Raw genomic sequence first — 17,577 nt, forward strand, 5'->3', positions numbered from 1 at the left:
GCAGATTTGGACTTAATTATTGTAACTCCACCTAAGAAATGACGTAGGTACGTCTCTTAGCTCACTGCAGATTTACTGTGAGGTTAAGGATGAATGGGCTAGAATTTCGTGTTAAAAAAGAGGATTGAGGAGTTTATTTTCTTTGAAAGGAAAAAAAAATCTTGGACTCAAAGAGGACCTTTCTGAAGTGCGAGAGATGGCTCAGTAAAAGCCCACCTACCTGCTAGGATGGATGTCCTTGATACTGAGATGACAGCTTCCTTTTTACATGTAACAAGACAAAACAGGACTCCGTCTAACCCCATTGGCAGGGCCATTGAAGTAGCTGAATGAAAAGCTTTTTGAAAACATGGAGGGCCACATAAACGAGAAACGAGAATATCTTTTCTCAGTTTATGGTCACCACCAAATGTTCAGTTGTTACTTAGCTGTAAAAATTGCCTGAGTAATTTAAGAAACAGCAGAGATTTATTAGCGGCCCGAGGCCAATTGAAATAAACCAAAAACAAAGAATATGCCTTAGTGCCCATTGGGGTAGTTTTTAAATGTAATTTAAAGTAGTTTTTCAGAATGTAATTGAGTATTGATGTGAATTTAAAAAAAATAAGAAAAACCTCTAATATACTACCACAAACTATCAAAATGTCGCTCAGCTTCATTTCTTGTTCTGAAGAGATAAGTGAATAGACATTTATTTGGATCCTTCGGTTGCAGTCAGGTATCCATCGTTAGTGCTCTTTATGGAATTTATCTTTGGCTGTGCTGGGTCTCCATTGCTACATGGGCTCTTCTCTAGTTGCAGCAAGCAGGCGGTGCTCTTTGTTGCGATGACTTCTGTTGTTGTAGAGCAGACTCTAGGGCTCACCGGCTTCAGTAGCTAAGGTGTGTGGGCTCGGTTGCTCCGAGGCATGTGAGATCTTCCCAGATGCGGAATCAAACCCATGTCTCCTGCCCTGGCAAGCGGATTCTTCACCACTGAGCCACCAGGGAAGCCCCTATCGTTAGCAGTGTTGAGACCCCTGAAGCGTGGTTACTTTGAGTATAAGGCAAATGAAAAAGTGGCACGTGACGCCCATCGTGTTACCTGGGACGTCCTGGTTTTACGTCTTTGTCCCCTGTGTTACGACCCTGTTCTGATGTGTTGGTGTAAGTCCAGCTACTACTCTGTAAACCTTGGACCACTTCTCTAGAGTGACATTCTGTTAAGCATCCTCAGAGACGTTCCAAGGAGTGGATTATAGAAATTAAAAAAAAAAAAAAAAATCGAAATTTGTCCTAGTTCCAGAAAGAAGGAAAGCCAGAAATTTTGACAAAATTTTTGGCAAGCAGATCTTCTCCGGATGATTGGCTCACATGTGCTTCGCTGGCATCACAAACCCAACCATGGGTCATCAGTGCAGAGAAAGGCTTTATCCGGCTGGGTTCATCTGACAGCCCGGCAGAAGTTTCCTGGCACTTGACCTGTACTTAAAGCCATCAGCCACCACACAGTCCCCTGTTGGGTTGAAATGCAGTCCTCTATGGAGGAAACATCCCAGGGAAGAGACTGGACTCATTAAGCGTGGGCTCCAGCTTACAGAAGCAACACGAGCTGAGGAGCTCACGGTCTCTAGGAGCTGACGGTCTCCAAGAGTTGATCGTTAGGTCCATGGCAGCTGCTGGAATGTCAAGAGAAGGACCAAGGCCCAGCCCCCACCTCACACCTGGCATGTGCCTGTACGCTCAGTCACTTAGTTGTGTCTGAGTCTTGCGACCCCATGGACTATAGCCCTTGAGGCTCCTCTGTCCGTGGGATTTCCCAGGCAAAGCGGGTTGCCAGTTCCTTCTCCAGGGGATCCTCCCAACCTAGGGATCGAACCTGTGTCTCTTGCATCTCCTGGGTTGGCACGTGGGTTCTTTACCACCAAGCCACCTGGGAAGCCCCAGCCCTGGGCACAGGTGACACAGACCCGCGTTTCTTCCCCTCCTTGCTGCCATGAGAAGGGTTTACAAACCCATGTTGGCTCCCTTGCCAGGGTTTATGAAGGCTTGCCAAATTCAAGCAGTCATTGAAGGAGAAGAACAACTAATTAGGGCAAGGTTGTCCCAAAGAGACAGGGATATTTTCTCGGAAGTTGCCAGAGAGGATGCAGGTGTTTGGATGTGTTTCGTGGCGAGTGGTTTGAAAAGTAAGTAGTAATTTCTTTTGAAGATGTAAAGAGATAACTGAATTGCAAACTCATGAAATTGGCCGTCTCAAAACGGACATCGTTTTCTTGTTGTGTAATACTTTCTTATAAATAGTCGATAGTCAGGACTCTGCTCAGACTGTCCTGGGACCTGTTAGAGTTTGGTTTTTAGTCCCCCTGTCTCCCAGCCAAGCCACTTAGGCGAAGAACACTGAGCCCTGTCCTAACTTCAATCAGCTTTACTCTGCTTTGTATCCATCATTATCAGCAGGGCTGGCCAAGTGCCGTTGTTCTCGGGGGCCACAAGAGTTCATTTACTTTCATAGTTCCTTTACCCACTGTATACAAATGATAAATGGACCTACAACTTGGAAGTTTTCAGTGACCTCTTTCTCAGTGTATGTGTGATTAGGGGGAAAGGAGGGAGATACTTGAAGAGAAAGAGGTGATTTAGGATCAGCTTGTGTAAACCCTGATATTTGTATCGTGACTAACACTGGATGGAAGAGGTTATTTCATCTTGAATTATTATTTGTAGTGCAGATCAAGCTTTCCTTCAACACCCATTGTAATTGCAGGGAGAGATCCGTTCCCAGGGCAACATTTCAGTTTCCCAAAATGTGGTGCTTGATGTTGACAAGAATCTGGCTCTTCAGAGGTCTTAAGAAATCTCGAAGGGCCTCAGACGTCAATCAGGAGGGTGGCCCCTGAGTTGACAGGAAGTGGGGTTGACTGTAGAGAGTTTCTTTCCAGGGAGTTCTCGTGCAGATCCAGAGGAGGTGGTATCTGGCACACCCCTCATTTAGCCTGACTCGTTGGTAGTGCTTAAAATTGTTTCAGCACAAGGCTTTCCAAACAAAAGCTGTATATATTAGGTTTGAGTCTTTTCAGACTCTGTCCATGGGGCAGAGGGCCGCAGCGTCCCCTCGGGGATGGGGAAAATCTGACTTCTATTCAGTTTTCTACTAGTACTGGTTTCTACTAGTCCATCTCACTTGACGGATCCTCATGGGGATGAGTTACAAGCTAACTCTGGGGTTCCTTGGTGCTAACATGTCTGGTTTGGGCTGTTCAGGCCAACTTATAGCATGTTATAATCTGTTGTTTCGCTAAGACACAGGTATGAACAGCCTTGACCGCAAGGCAGGTGGGTGGCCGTGTGTCTTAGGTGGTGAGTGGGCTCTGGGGACTGCAGTCACCGTTTCCCCGTTCAGCTTTTTTCTACTCATCACCGCATACCTGCCTTAGGGTAAATTATATACGATCATGAGGCTTGTAATTTGGGGGTTTGCTGAAATGTGCCATCACCAACGTCTGAGGTCTTCTGTGAAAAGGCCCAGGACTCGACAACTGGATGAAATGTGGATGCCATGGGTCCCATTTTGTGAGACGAGTCCTGAGAGCATCCATGTCACACTCCCTGGTGAGCACACGAGGGGTCTCTGGTGGGGTACACGTCAGCTATCAAGCACTGCAGGTCAGGGACATCCTTATCCCAGATCCTGGGCTTCCGAGGAGTATGATTATGGAAAACCACACAGCTTTCAGATACAATCGCCTCCCTTTCTTCTGTGCTTTCGGATCTGCCCAGGCCAACACAAACGCTCCTGAGATTGTGCTGTGTATGTAGACAAAGAATGTCTATTAGTGGCTCATTATCTTGGGTCATGTTCAAAAATCTCTGTGAGCTTGTTAAAATAAGACACTGTGCCTTCCTGAAAACTGCTATTCTGTTAAAACAAACCAAAAAAACCGACATGCAGTACAAGTGTCGTGTTTCTCCCTGACCTCAGAGTTGTGACTTGAGGCGCTGAGGGGAACCCAGGCCCAGGTTGGTGTAGATTGGGTATGGACTAGCTGGTGGGGGTCTCAGTGGGTCCTCTCTGCTCTGGGGGTTGAATTGTAATGTGACCCGAGTTGTTGCCTTTCCTGCCACCTCTGTGGCGGTGGAGCCCCACTTCCTGTCTTTATCATTTTAAGAGCTCGTGAGAGAGAGATTGAAATGAAAATAGACGGATGTAACTGAGATAACCTATCAAAATAGGCATGAAAGCAGTTTCTAGTTGTTGTTTAGTTGCTAAGTTGTGTCCAACTCTTTGTGACCCCAAGGACTGTAGCCCACCAAGCTCCTCTGTCCATGGGATTCTCCAGGCAAGAATACTGGAGTGGGTAGCTAGTTCCTTCTCCAGGAGGATTTCCCAATTCAGGAATCGAACCCACGTCTCCTGCGTTGGCAGGTGAATTCTTCACTGCTGAGCCACCAGGGGAGCCCTAGTTTCCAGTTGTGTGCGTGCATGCTAAGTCTCTTCAGTCATGTCTGACTCATTGCGACCCTGTGGACTGTAGCCTGTCAGGCTCTTCTGTCCGTGGGATTCTCCAGGCAAGAATACTGGAGTGGGTTGCCATGCCCTCCTGCAGGCGACTTTCTAGTTCAGTTCAGTTCAGTTGCTCAGTCGTGTCCAACTCTTTGCGACCCCATGAATTGCAGCTCGCCAGGCCTCCCTGTCCATCACCAACTCCCGGAGTTCACTCAAACTCATGTCCATTGAGTGGGTGATGCCATCCAGCCATCTCATCCTCTGTCGTCCCCTTTTCCTCCTGCCCCCAATCCCTCCCAGTATCAGGGTCTTTTCCAATGAGTCAACTCTTCGCATGAGGTGGCCAAAGTACTGGAGTTTCAGCTTTAGCATTAGTCCTTCCAGTGAACACCCAGGACTGATCTCCTTTAAAATGGACTGGTTAGATCTCCTTGCAGTCCAAGGGACTCTCAAGAGTCTTCTCCAACACCACAGTTAAAGAGGATCAATTCTTCGGTGCTCAGCTTTCTTCACAGTCCAACTCTCACATCCATACATAGCCACTGGAAAAACCACAGCCTTGACTAGGCGGACCTTTGTTGGCAAAGTAATACCTCTGCTTTTGAGTATGTTATCTAGATTGGTCATAACTTTCCTTCCAAGGGGTAAGTGTCTTTTAATTTCTGGCTGTAATCACCATCTGCAATGATTTTATGCCCCTCCAAATGCACATGAGGAGTAAAAGTCTTTTCTTCTTTCTTTAATTTTATTTCACTTTTCCTGGTGATGCTTTGAAATAGCCAATTCCTGATTTTAAATGTTAATTCTGGATAAGGAGATAAAGCATATAGAAAGTGAAGTCACTCAGTCATGTCCGACTCTTTGAGACCCCATGGACTGTAGGCTACCAGGCTCCTCCGTGCATGGGATTTTCCAGGCAAGAGTACTGGAGTGGGTAGCCATTGCCTTCTCCAGATAGCATATGCATGCATGCAAAGTAAAGACCTCAGGGAGGGCAGCTGAGCCCACTCAGAGGGGCAGCCTATGTAGGAGGCCAGGCGGGGTCCCAGGTGTGTTTTTTCCAGCTGCCTCTCCCCTTCAACCTTGGGGCTGGGAGCTGGGTGTTCCTGTCCTGAGAATCTCCATGGTCACCTTTCCTGGGTTCGTATGTTTTGGCATCCAAGGAACGTGAGGGGCTCATCATGTCGTTGACTAAGTCACGTCAATTCACTTCCACTGGTCCAGTTTGCAAATTAAAACGAAGAAAAGCATCTGCTCAACTGAATGGCCATCTAGTCTGTCCAATTGTCAGACAGCTGAGGGCACCAGATTGAATTTCCCTGAAGCAAAATGGATATGTGAAACTTGAAAATTTCTAAAATGGATGATTGTTCACTTTTCAAAAGTTCCTTTGCCCTATAAAAGATGAACAGGAGGATTTCTTTGAACAGCAGCTTCTTCCAGTACTCTAAAAATAAGATGTAATTAAGGTCCCATCTTTCTGGAGCATATGTGATACATAAAGCTGGCATGCTGGTAAAAAATGTTGAAAGTCTTTTAAAATTAACTTTTTCAATTAGTAGAATTTTTTATCTGATGGGTTCAATTTTGCTAGTACATATATACCTATCTAGTAGATATAGTTTTTGCTCTGGACTGGGGGAGGGGAAGAATACATCCTACTAGTTTGAAGATGAAAAAGTTAACAGTGAGGGCGGTGCATCATGTGACCTGCCGCTCATTAATCTCACAGTATCTCTTCTTGGGGAAAAAAATGTCAAAACCTTTTAACCTTTAAGCTAGCAGGAGTGACGTGTTGAGCAAGCTGTTGCATAAAATTCATAAGCATTTAGCGTCAGCCCCCAGCCTAAGGGCTTCCAAGCAGTTGAGCTGATTTTTGCCAACGGAATGAATGTCATAGGACGGTTTTATATAAGTTGTCTAGAATGATTGAAGGTTTAGCTGGTAGACATTATACTTCCAGGATGACTGTGTGGACTTCTTTCCCTTATGTTCATGCAGCCCTTCATTCAATGTTGAACGTCCATGGAGAAGCCCCAGGCCAAGGAGTCGAGATTTCACAGCAGCAAAGACAGGCCTTGGCCCCGCTCACCTGGAGCCCACACACCCGGCAGTGCACGGGCTCCTTTGACAGCCCTTTCTTTTCCTCTTTCTCCTTCCTCTGCTTGTTGTCTCTCCTACCCACTGTCCCAAAGCTCAAGGGGTCAAAGTGCAGACTTGTCACATGTAAGTTGTTAACACAATTGGTTTTGTTTTTGTTGTAGCTCAGCAAGGGCATCAGCTTTGACTTGAAATATATGGAAGTCCTGATTCCTTGCTGTTTCTAATTTTTACTGGAGTATAGTAGCTTTACAATGTTGTGTTCGTTTCTGCCGGACAGCTAAGTGAAGTAGTATACATGCCGATTCCTTGTTGGCTTGTGGTGATTCTGTTTGAGTAGGAGTGGCCCAGGGAGAGAGAAAGGTGTGGTGGGAGGGGGAGAACATTGGGAGGTGGAGGAAAAAGGAGGCTAATTAATAATTTGGCTGATGGGAGCAGGTGGAGAAAGGAAGGGTCCTGACTTTGTCGTGGCCAGAGTAGCACGGAGCCTGTGGTAGAATCACTGCTGCCTCCATGAGCAAGGCGAAAGGGAGCAGGCCTCTTTCATTTACTTTTTCAGTCAATCACAGAGGTGCTCATAATCCAGACAAGGAGGGCGAAGGCGATGATTAGGCCAAGGCTCTGCCAGGGTTGTGGAACTGGGGGCCTCAGCCAATGGAGAACCTTCCAGGGAGGCAGCCGTCAAGTAGAGGGTTTTCGATGGCTGCCTAAGCACCGTCAGGTGGAGAAGAGTGAAGAGCATTCCGCACAGAGGGGATGGCAGACGGCAGCCTGGTTCCCAGCGCCTGAGCATCGGTGAACATCTCTGCTCTCCGCTTGTGTTCCCGGGGTTCCCTGAGAACGTGGCTGGCAGAAGGGAGACTCCATGCCCTTCCTGCCCCCTCTGCGATGGACACTTCCAATGCAGTCCCGCATGCCCTCCCCACGGTTAGCCTGGCTGGTGGGCAGGAATCTCCATTTTACAGTTGAAACTCTCAGTAGCTAAGGAACTTGCCCAAGGATTGCATATTCAGTGGAGAGCAGCTTCAGAGCTTCCAGGGCAAGTGTCAGGTTCCAAAGGGCACACTTTAAACCAGAATTCTGAACCGCCTTGCCATAAATGAACTCTCTGGAGGGTTCTGCCAGACCCTGGGCCCGGGGACCCTGTGCCTCCCACCCGCCAGCTCCCAGGAAGTTGGATTTCAGCACTGTTTGCAACAGCTCAGTCCGTCTGTGATGGTGCAGAAATCTCTGTTATATTTGGATCATTCAAAAGTCTGTGTTATATTTGGGTCATTCATGCCAAGTGGCACAATTTTTCAGGATTTAGTATCTGAGAGACTTGATTTAAATGAATGAGAGACATCGTGGGGTATACAGGGTATGGAAGCACAGGAAATCTGAACATTGTCTAGACTCCCAGCCTTTGTGTGCCCCTGGGCCAGTGTGAAATCCCTGCGCTTCAGGTTTCTGATGTTCAAGGATTTTGTGCCCTGCCTTTCCAGGGTCTGTTTTAGCGCTAATATGATATATATGATCCTTCTTTCCATCACATTGGAATTAAGAAGCTTCTTTGGGGAATCCAAAAAATTTGTATGCATCGTATATGTGTGGGCATGACACATGAAGCAAAACGTGATCTCAGTTTAAGAGAGGAGCCTTGCATATCCCCCGTCATAGGAATGAACTTCTCTAATAGGAAGGTTTTTTATTTTTATCTATCTTTTATTTTAATTATGCTTGGTTCTTGGGAAGACCTGACTTCATACTGTTCTACCCTAATAGGACGCGTGTGGCTCCACACATTTTTAGTAGGCTTTTAACTACAGAACAATAAAACATTTAGCAAATTATGGTAGAACATGTCTGCACACACTGCTCCTTTTAGATCTGTGCCAGCCATCCTGCTCCCATATGGGCTGACCAAGTGGATCAGCTGGACGAGGCAGATGGGGGCCTGGCATCCCTGAATAACTCTGGCACCTTCCCTTCAGAGTGGTAGGGCAGGCTGGCTGAGGTCTGGATCTGAGAGTGTTTTCAAAGGGCCTGGTTTTCTTGGTATTGCTCCATCTCCTCCTTATTTAGCCCACTGGTGGTTAAGCCATGAGTATCAGTGCCAGGACAGAGCACTTCCTGGGTAGGTTTTCTGTCCTGTGGTTTCACAATCGCGTGCCTCCTGCTTTGGGGGAGAACAGCAGACAGGACGGTGGATTCCAGTGTGCCAGCTTGGCTGATCACTGAGCTGCTCTGGTGAGAGCTTTACTGGGGGAAGAAATGAAGGCCTCAGAGCCTCTGTTATAGACGCTCTTTCTCAACTGTAATTTATAGAGAAGTGATTCTTCAGGCTGTAGGCAGGTTTCAGCTTGCTGCTGTTAGTAGGTCATTTGGAATCCTGTGTACTAAGTCACTTCAGTCGTGTCCAACTCTTTTGCAATCCTATGGGCTGCAGCCTGCCAGGCTCCTCTGTCCATGGCATTCTCTAGGCAAGAACACTGGATTGGGTTGCCATTTCCTTCTCCAGGGGATCTTCCCGACCCAGGGATCGAACCGGCATCTCTTAAAGTCTCCCGCGTTGGCAGGTGGGAGCACAGATCACATTTACTTAAGGAGGAAAAAATGGGAGATAGAACAGAAGCCTCAACACTGAAGTTGACCTAATTCCTGTTTCTCCGTGCCGTTGGCCCACCTGTGGTCATTCCTGCTTGTCCTTACCGCACCCCCCACCCTCATTCTGTGGCCCTGCATTCATGGAAGCCTGGCCCCTATTTCCAGAGCCAGGTTTCCATGAATAAGAAAGGGCGTGGCTGCTTTGGGAGCCCTGGGCCTCCCTGCAGGGCTGGTCCCTCTGCAGCCTCGTGACCCAGGGGCCCTGGTACGGGGTGGCCATTTGCTGTGTGGAGCTCAGGTATGTGGGGGATGCATTCTGCATGAGGTATGAGTAGAAAGGCAAGTAATTGGGGGCGACACACACGTAACTTCAAAGTCAGTCTCGGCCACTATGTAGCTATGTTGTCTTTGCGAGGTTATTTCACTTCCTTGAACCTCATTTGCTAGTATGCATCATGGCATTAATGAGTTTGCCAGACTGTTTGCACAGATTGAGACCTGGACTTGGACTCACATATCCAAGGCCTGGACTTACATATGCAAGATCTCACTTGCCTATGTGAGTGACCTGGAACCCAGTGGGTTTCTGCTGGGTGAGGGTTGCCTCCCAGTCAGCTCACCTTCATTGTGCCCAGTTTATAAAAGATTGCATTTCAAAATTAAGGACAGTTGCAGCAAATGCATCATTTATGGCAGCTTGAGCTACAGAAGCTCAGATGGTAAAGAATCTGCCTGCAATGTAGGAGACCCAGGTTCGATCCCTGGGTTGGGAAGATTCCCTGGAGGAGGAAATGGCAGCCCACTCCCGCTCTCTTACCTGGAGAATCCCATGGACAGAGGAGCCTGGCGGGCTGCAGTCCATGGGGTCACAAAGAGTCGGATACGACTGAGTGGCTGACACCACTAGGACTTTCACAGTGACCTTCCAGGTATAACTTACACCTCCAGGCACTGCTGTCTCTCAGTTTACTTAAAAAAAAAAAAAGATCTTTGCACCATATTCTCATTGAAAACTATGGTGCTTGGCCTCCTACTCTATGAAATTATAGCCAGTGTTAAGGGTGATCATGCAGCCCACTGGTAACTGTAAAGAGTGATCCCCGAACGAGCAAGAATGTGGTTCACAAAAACTCTCTGTTTAAGGAGTTTGGAGTAAGCGTACCTGCCTGCAGTGTCTCTTGGTTGTTGGTCTCTGGAGTGGCCGGTGTCTGTCTGTGTGACTAGGTTTTAGATGCAGGAGCTCGTTTTGGATTTGACACGTAAAGATGGGGCTGCATCGCACGCATAGACACTTGTGCCAGTGGGCACCGCAGCGGTGTGGCCGGGAAATGAGCGGGAACTGGGGAACCACAGATGCCAAGGCTCTGAGTTCTGGCTCTGCTATTTGCTGGCTGCTTTGTAAATGACACTGGGCAACGCGCTTCTCCCAACCCAGCTGCTTTGTGGAGGCGCTTCGATCTAGTTTGTAGGGTGTTGTTTATGAGACAGTCTATGAGGCGTAATTGTAGGAGCAGAAGAGATGAATAATAGATGAATAGTGCGTTCATCCATGTCAGCGTTACCAGCCAGAGGCAGCACGTGGAGGAGAAAAGGCTGGTCCTCCTTCTACCCAGTGACTTGGTGACTCACATACCCGTGTAACGCCAAGCAGGTCCCTAACCCTCAAACTGCAGCCACCTCTTGTGTCAGCAGGGCTCCCCACCATGTGAAGGGGCTTTGAAAATTAAAGCGCTTTCCAAACATGAGCTCTGTGGCCATCCTCTGGTCTCTCTGTACTGTTCCTTGATGTTTCCTTTTTCATCTTGACCTTCACCAGTGGATGGATCGGGTTACAGGCTCTTGAAACGATTCTATCAGACGCTTATGATCTATGCTAACACATCCCAGAAATCCATGGTCGTGAAAATACTTGCCAGAACACCATAATAAATTTCACTCACTGTTTGTTTACTTCAAGTTTGTTTGTTAAGACAGAAATATTTATTTCTCTTACTTGGCAACAAAGAAACCCAGAAATTTAGTCTGTAGATGTATGTGCATGTGTTACTAGATCATTCTCATGGGTCTACACTGGACGATTTGAGGAATTTTGTGTCTTTTTCCCTTTTGCTTCCTATTGTGGGTCTCCGTGCCTTTTATTCTCCAAATGCTGATTTGCTCCAGATAGCAACCCTATTGTGTTACAATCTGGCAAATCTTACCCAGATTTAAGAACACAGCTCTGTCCCTTTAGAACTTGTAGGTTATTTTCATTGTCATTTTTCATTCTTGAGTAGCTTTTAAGTCAGTTTGAAGGATAAACTCATTAGCAAAATACTTGGAATACTCCAATAGATGATATCTCGATGCCAGTTTTGTGTGAATCATTCACACATTTCATAAAGTTGTATCTCCCCTTATGCCAAAGCCACAGTAGAAAGATTAAAAAAAAATTATTGAGCTATTTTTTGTCATGCATATAATGCCATGATGCCTTAATATATTTATATACATATATATTTATAATGTAATAATGACATACTGTAATAGTATGAAATTATATAAACAGTTGTTTCAGCATCATCTAAGTTTTACCAGCCACAAAGACACAAAGATCAAATCAAAATTGCTAAATACAGTCTTTCAATTACTGAAGCTTTTCATTTTGTTGCTAATAGCCCTAAATTTCCAAATATTGACCCTAATTTCTGGTTGAACCTAGGACAGCTGTGCAAGTCACAGTAAACTTTCCAGCCCCAATTCACTATTGTTTTAACAAGGCGTGGTAAGGTGATTTGCATGGTGGTTAAATGCATCAGTTTTAGGGTCAGACTTTCTGTGTCAGGGTCCCATGTCTGTTCACCAGTGTGGATATCTTTGTAAACCTATTTGACATATTTACTTAACTAGTCCAACTAATTGGATTTTAGGTTAGGTACTATGCTTCTGAGCTTCCCCAGTGGTTCAGCGGTAAAGAACCTGCCTGCCAATGTAGAAGACACAGGAGACAGTCCCTGGGTTGGAAAAATCCCAGTCCAGTATTCTTGTATTCCTTTTTTTTTAATATTTATTTAGCTGCATCAAGTCTTAGTGATGGCACTCAGGCTTAATTGCCCTGCAGCATGTGGAATCTTCCAGGAACAGAGATTGAAACTGCATTCCCCACATTGCAAGGATTCCTCACCACTGGGCCACCAGGGGAGTCCCACTCCAATATTCTTGCCTGGGAAATCCCATGGACAGAAGAGCCTGCAGGTTACAGTCCATGGGGCCGCCAAGAGTCAGACATGACTGAGCAACTGCAACAATAACAACTATGCTCTTACAGAATGCATGCATGTTGTTATATTTATTAATGATTTTTTTCAACTTTTACAAATCTATGTCTTAATTTAAGAAAACCAATAGGTACCAAAAAAAAAAAAAAAGACACTTCGTAGATTTTAAGACCGTAAATGATGTGGAAATGTGTATTTCCAGAATTTTACACCCCTCACATCACCATTTAGGAAGATTTTAATTGACTGCAGATATTAACATATATGTTGAAAAATTCCCCAGTGGTTCATCGGGTTCTCATCACCAGTCTAAACCAAGACGGTAGGCACCCCAGGCATAGATATTTTGAAGCCTACCCATTGCCCACAGACTGAAATGGTTCTGCCTGGTTCTGCTGTTTAAGGACCTGGGAGGGCAAGACCACATGGACCCACTCAAAGTTAGTTAGTGGCTTTCTCGTTAGACTGCATCCGTTGAAGTCTTCTTAGTCTACATGTGACGAAACTAAGGCCCAGCAAATTTAGGTGACCTTAGTTACTGGCAGAATCACGTCTGGAGCTTGGGCAAGCTGACCTCCGAGACAGGGTCTCTCCTAAACCATTCCCCTACGAGGAGAGAGCTGAACACCCTAGTTCTTCCTGCTCCACTGGAGAAAGACATGGCATTTTAGAGCACAGAAATTCATCAAACATTGAACCATGGGCTGTTTTATTCACTCCATCTCTTCTTTAGGAATTATCTTGGGAAAAAAAAATAGAAAAAGTTATTCCGTTGACCAGTGATGACCAGTTATTGTTCCTTCTGTCAACAGGCAAGATGATGAATGAAGTTCTGGCAGCTTCCAGTGTCCCAGGCCTTGTAGACATAAGTGAGACGTGCTTCAAAGTTCCCATGTGCACCACATCGGATCTTGTTTAAGGAAGCGTTAAAAGGAACCCACCGTTACTATTGAAGGCTCTGTGCTCTCAGACATTGTTTCTGATTGAATCCAGAGGTTGCAAGCATGCCTCCCTGTATTACCTGTTGGAGCAGGTTTAATTTTATAAATTTTAAACACAAACTCTATGAGTTTCTAGTCCATAATTGTTCTTTTTGAGGATCCACTCAGATGAACAGTATTGCATCTGTAAGAGATATGCACTTCCACAGGACCAGAATTTTTTTTGTTTTTTTGTTTTTTTTGGAATATAAATGGCAACAAACTCCAGCTGTAGCATCATCCCGTACCAGTGATGAGAAGGACAGATTGCAAGGAAACTGTTCAGGGAGATAATGTCATGTTGTGTTGGAACTACAGATTACTGGAACCATAGCTGTAGTAAACTAAGGCTTTTTTGCTTGAACACAACGTGCAAAAACTGTGGTTCTTGACTGGTGGCTTTCATCCATCGTTATGAGTCATCTCTTTGGACACGCAAACGTTGAACTCTTCAGTTTTTATTAAAAAGGAAAAGAGATGCAGTTTGAGAAAATCCAGGTTCAATGTAGTCTTCCAGGTATCTCACCCCAGCTTTCGTGTCCTGATCTTACGAACAGTAGGTACCTGGTGGTAGGGGAGAAGCCCAGGGAGAGAGGAGGGAAGGGAGTCATCCCATTGTATCATAAACATACTTTATAAGTACGTTTTTTAATCACTTCTTATTCAGGCAGAGATTATAAAAATTTGTTGCAAGTATTCAGACCAGGTTCTGGGTTTTGGAAATTATCAGTGTTCACAATACCTGCAAGGGGTGGGGGGTTGAAAAAAAAAACCCACAAACTCGAATATGAACACTCTTTACACTTAAAAGAATATTTTTATCATTCTTTTATTTGTTTTGGCTCTGTCACGAATTAAAGTGCTTGGAATGCTGTATCTGTGGTCTCTTGACATTTAATCAATGAGAACCTAACACTTTCACAGTATGCTGTCGCTTTGGACATTCATAATAAAAATTGAAACGGATTTTGGTCGGTAGTCGTTTATTTTGCTCTGTAGCTTAGTGCCTCTTCCGTGGTTCGTCTCTGCCTGTCATCCGAGCGCTTTGTGTGGCCGAATACCTTGACATAGATACACGTACATAGTAAGGCTTTCAGTCCATCAAATCACTGTTCTCTGTATTTTGACAATCACTCTCTCTTTGTTGAAAGGCTGGGATATTTTTGAATGCTAAGTTAGATTATGCATTCTACAACACAGATTAAAGGTAATTCTTGAGGACTCTTAGCTTTCTGCAGTTTCTGATTATACCACATTTTCTATTAAATGCATTATAATATATTTTGATATTTTCTGTTAAATAAGTAGGTAATTGGAGAAGGCTGTGGGCAATCCAGCTATGAGCTTTTCAGTCACATCTTGTTGGTTTGGCTCTGCCCCATGTGTTGTGTGTTAGAGTATATTTTTATGTATTCCATAATATTATAGTAAATTAAGAAACTCCAGTGAAACCCACACACGTGAGCCTGCATAGAAGACTTAGACCTTGCCTGGCACTTTCATGGCATTTGATATGGAAATAAGAAGAAAAGGTCCCTTTCCTTTTTTCCTTTTGTAACTAAACCTGCAGGTGGCAGATACGCCATTCACCTGTCTCCCACCTACCATCATCCCCCCAGAAAGGAACAGCAAGGGTTGGGAGATAAACGTGGACGTTCGAGTGCATATTTGAGCGAATGACGTTGGGACTCTTCAATTAGGGGAAGGGAAACCTAACAGGAGGTTCTGGGTTCTTTGCAGTGGGTGGGTGGCAGGAGAAGGAGTGGAATAGTGAACCAGCTTAAAAATAGGATCATTCCTTTAGACTGAGTTTTGTACAGTGTTCTCACTTAGCTGGAGATGCATTTCTGTGATCAGGCGTCCATCCAGGACCCAGCTGTTACAAGAGTCGTCTTTTCTAAAGTCCCAAGACGCTATAATAAGGTCAGAGGTTGATGCTTTTGTTCCATGGATGAATTCCCTTTTCCGAAGCCTCTACTACCCTCTCTCTTCTGAGCATCTGGACCTGCATCTCTCTTTGTGAATCAGCGTGAATATTTACCAGTCCGCACTGCATCCCTGCCTTCAGTCAGCGGCAAAGGGAAGCTTTCAAAAGTCACTATTCTCTAGGAACCTAAGACATTTTGAGCTGGTTTTAAAGACAGTATTAGGTGACTTTGACAAACTGAAGCTATTCTGTATTTACACGATTAGAAAGAATCCTTGATGTGGGTTGTTTAGTTTTATCAGTAGATGCTGGATTCTCATGTGAATTCTAATACTCTCGTTCAGATGAGACGGGTGGTCTTAAGCAATGTCTTTGTGGTTAATAAATTCTTCAGAAAGAGGAAAAAAAAACCCTAAACGTCTGTTTCAGAATGGTTCCCTGCATGGGAATTACACATAGATGATTACTTATTTTCAAAGCAATCTGTGTTTTAAATGATTGAAGAACACAAGTAGTTAAGAAAGCAGTTGAGTTTGATGCTTTAGAAGAAAGCCTCTTTCTGGTCATTTTTAGTGATTTTTCCTAAATCTGCTATTTCTACATCCATTTGTTAAAATTGGGGAATATTCCACACTATTGTGGATGGCATCAAATCACATCATTTTTACGGCTGGAGTTTCCCTCGGGGGACCGCTTCACTATGACCAGGAGAGGAGCCTGGTGCAGTGTTTAGACTGGGCATATTTATTGTTTTATAGATTCTCACTGCACCTTCTGGTGTCTAGAAATGTTATGTTTACTTCTTTTATTTCTTCTGAGGTATACATCTCTTTCAAACATTTTTAAAAATACCATAGCAAATGAGTCTACCTGTGGGCTATCAGGAAATAAAATGAGGGACTTCCCTAAAGGTCCAATGATTAGGACTCCGAGCTTTCACTTCAAGGGCGCAGGTTCAATCCCTGGTTAGAGAACTAGACCCTCCAAACTGCACAGTGCAGTCAAAAAAAAATGAAGCTTATTTTCACGTTCTGGTGTTACTGAAAAAATTAATTATGTATTTTTTAATCCAAACATATACAAATCAAATATAAACGGTTTAGGAAAGAAAATTGTAAACTAGAAAATATATATATACACATTTAATTATCTAAACTGTTTATATACAGGCCCAAGTATAATAGTATATTTTCTAAAAAGATAATATGAATACAAATTTTTAAATCCACTGTACAATCCACAATCTAGAAGTAAATGTGGCTGAGTCTAACAGCTTGTGTGGCTGGGAAAGAAATTGATACACCTTTTAGAATTTTGCTTGGATAATCATGTGTGGGAAGATTATTACTGAGTAGAAGCAATTGCCATTCCAAAGATTTTTAAAAAATTATATGAAGACTGAGCCAAATTCTTATTTTATATCATCTTAAAGGATCCTTCCTGAAGGGTTGCATTAATATTTAAAAGTCTCCCACAAAATATCAAGCAAATGAAAAGCCACAGCAAACAAGACAGTCAGTGGTGGGCACCTCCCTCCTTCCCACCACATCATTCCTGCCCTTCCATTACAGACAGGAAAAAGAAATAAGCTAAGAAGGAAGAGGAAGTCATTTTCACCAGAAAATATCCATGTTACCCAGAGTTTTGCTGTGCCTGTGTAGATATAAGCATGTGTACACACTTCACGGGCCTGGAGGCCAGGGCAGAGAGAACTGGATTCATCTAGACCACAGAGAAGTTAAACTTGCCAAGAGGAGGCCTGGCTGGGCAAGTTCAGGAGGCCCTGGGCAAGGAGACAAGCTAGGGTCCTGCCACGAGAGCTGGTGGGGAGACGTCTCCCCAGAAAACGACCAGCAGCTCCAGAGATGGAGGCCCCCACTTGTGTGCTTCGGCCAAACTGCAGCTGAAGCCCTACCTGCTTCACACTGTCTGACTCCAACTAAGTTGGCTTTTTACTAGAATGTTAGACATGTGTGCCTGCTTAGTTGCTCAGTCATGCCCAACTCGTTTGCAACCCCATGAACAGTAGCCCACCACGTTCCTCTGTCCATGGGATTTCCCAGGCAAGAATACTGGAGCAGGTTGCCGTTTCCTTCTCCAGGGGATCTTCCTGACCCTAGTAAGGATAGAGACTGAAGGGGCTGGAGCCCCAAGGACCCCTCCCTCCACCCCAAACCCGTGGTTCCCCAGTCTCCTCCCCTCAAAGCAAAGCAGAGTACCTAGGCATAGGAAGGGGTCTAC

The 17,577-nt window shown here is 44.8% G+C and overlaps 1 protein-coding gene across 2 annotated transcripts in view; it reads left to right on the plus strand.

Moving 5' to 3' along the window:
• Positions 1 to 17,577, plus strand: part of SCAF8 (SR-related CTD-associated factor 8) — a 196,285-nt gene that overhangs the window by 135,672 nt on the left and 43,036 nt on the right. The window contains exon 21 of one of the 2 annotated variants that reach the window (XM_010840850.1): positions 13,242 to 14,375. The exons of the other annotated variant lie outside the window; for it this stretch is intronic. The gene's annotated coding sequence lies outside the window, so the exon portion shown is untranslated. Of the gene's footprint in view, positions 1 to 13,241; positions 14,376 to 17,577 lie in introns of those variants that run through there. 2 annotated transcript variants of the gene reach the window in all.

The sequence above is a fragment of the Bison bison genome, unplaced genomic scaffold (assembly GCF_000754665.1).
Source record: "Bison bison bison isolate TAMUID 2011002044 unplaced genomic scaffold, Bison_UMD1.0 scf7180017864148, whole genome shotgun sequence".
Taxonomy (NCBI): Eukaryota; Metazoa; Chordata; class Mammalia; order Artiodactyla; family Bovidae; genus Bison; species Bison bison.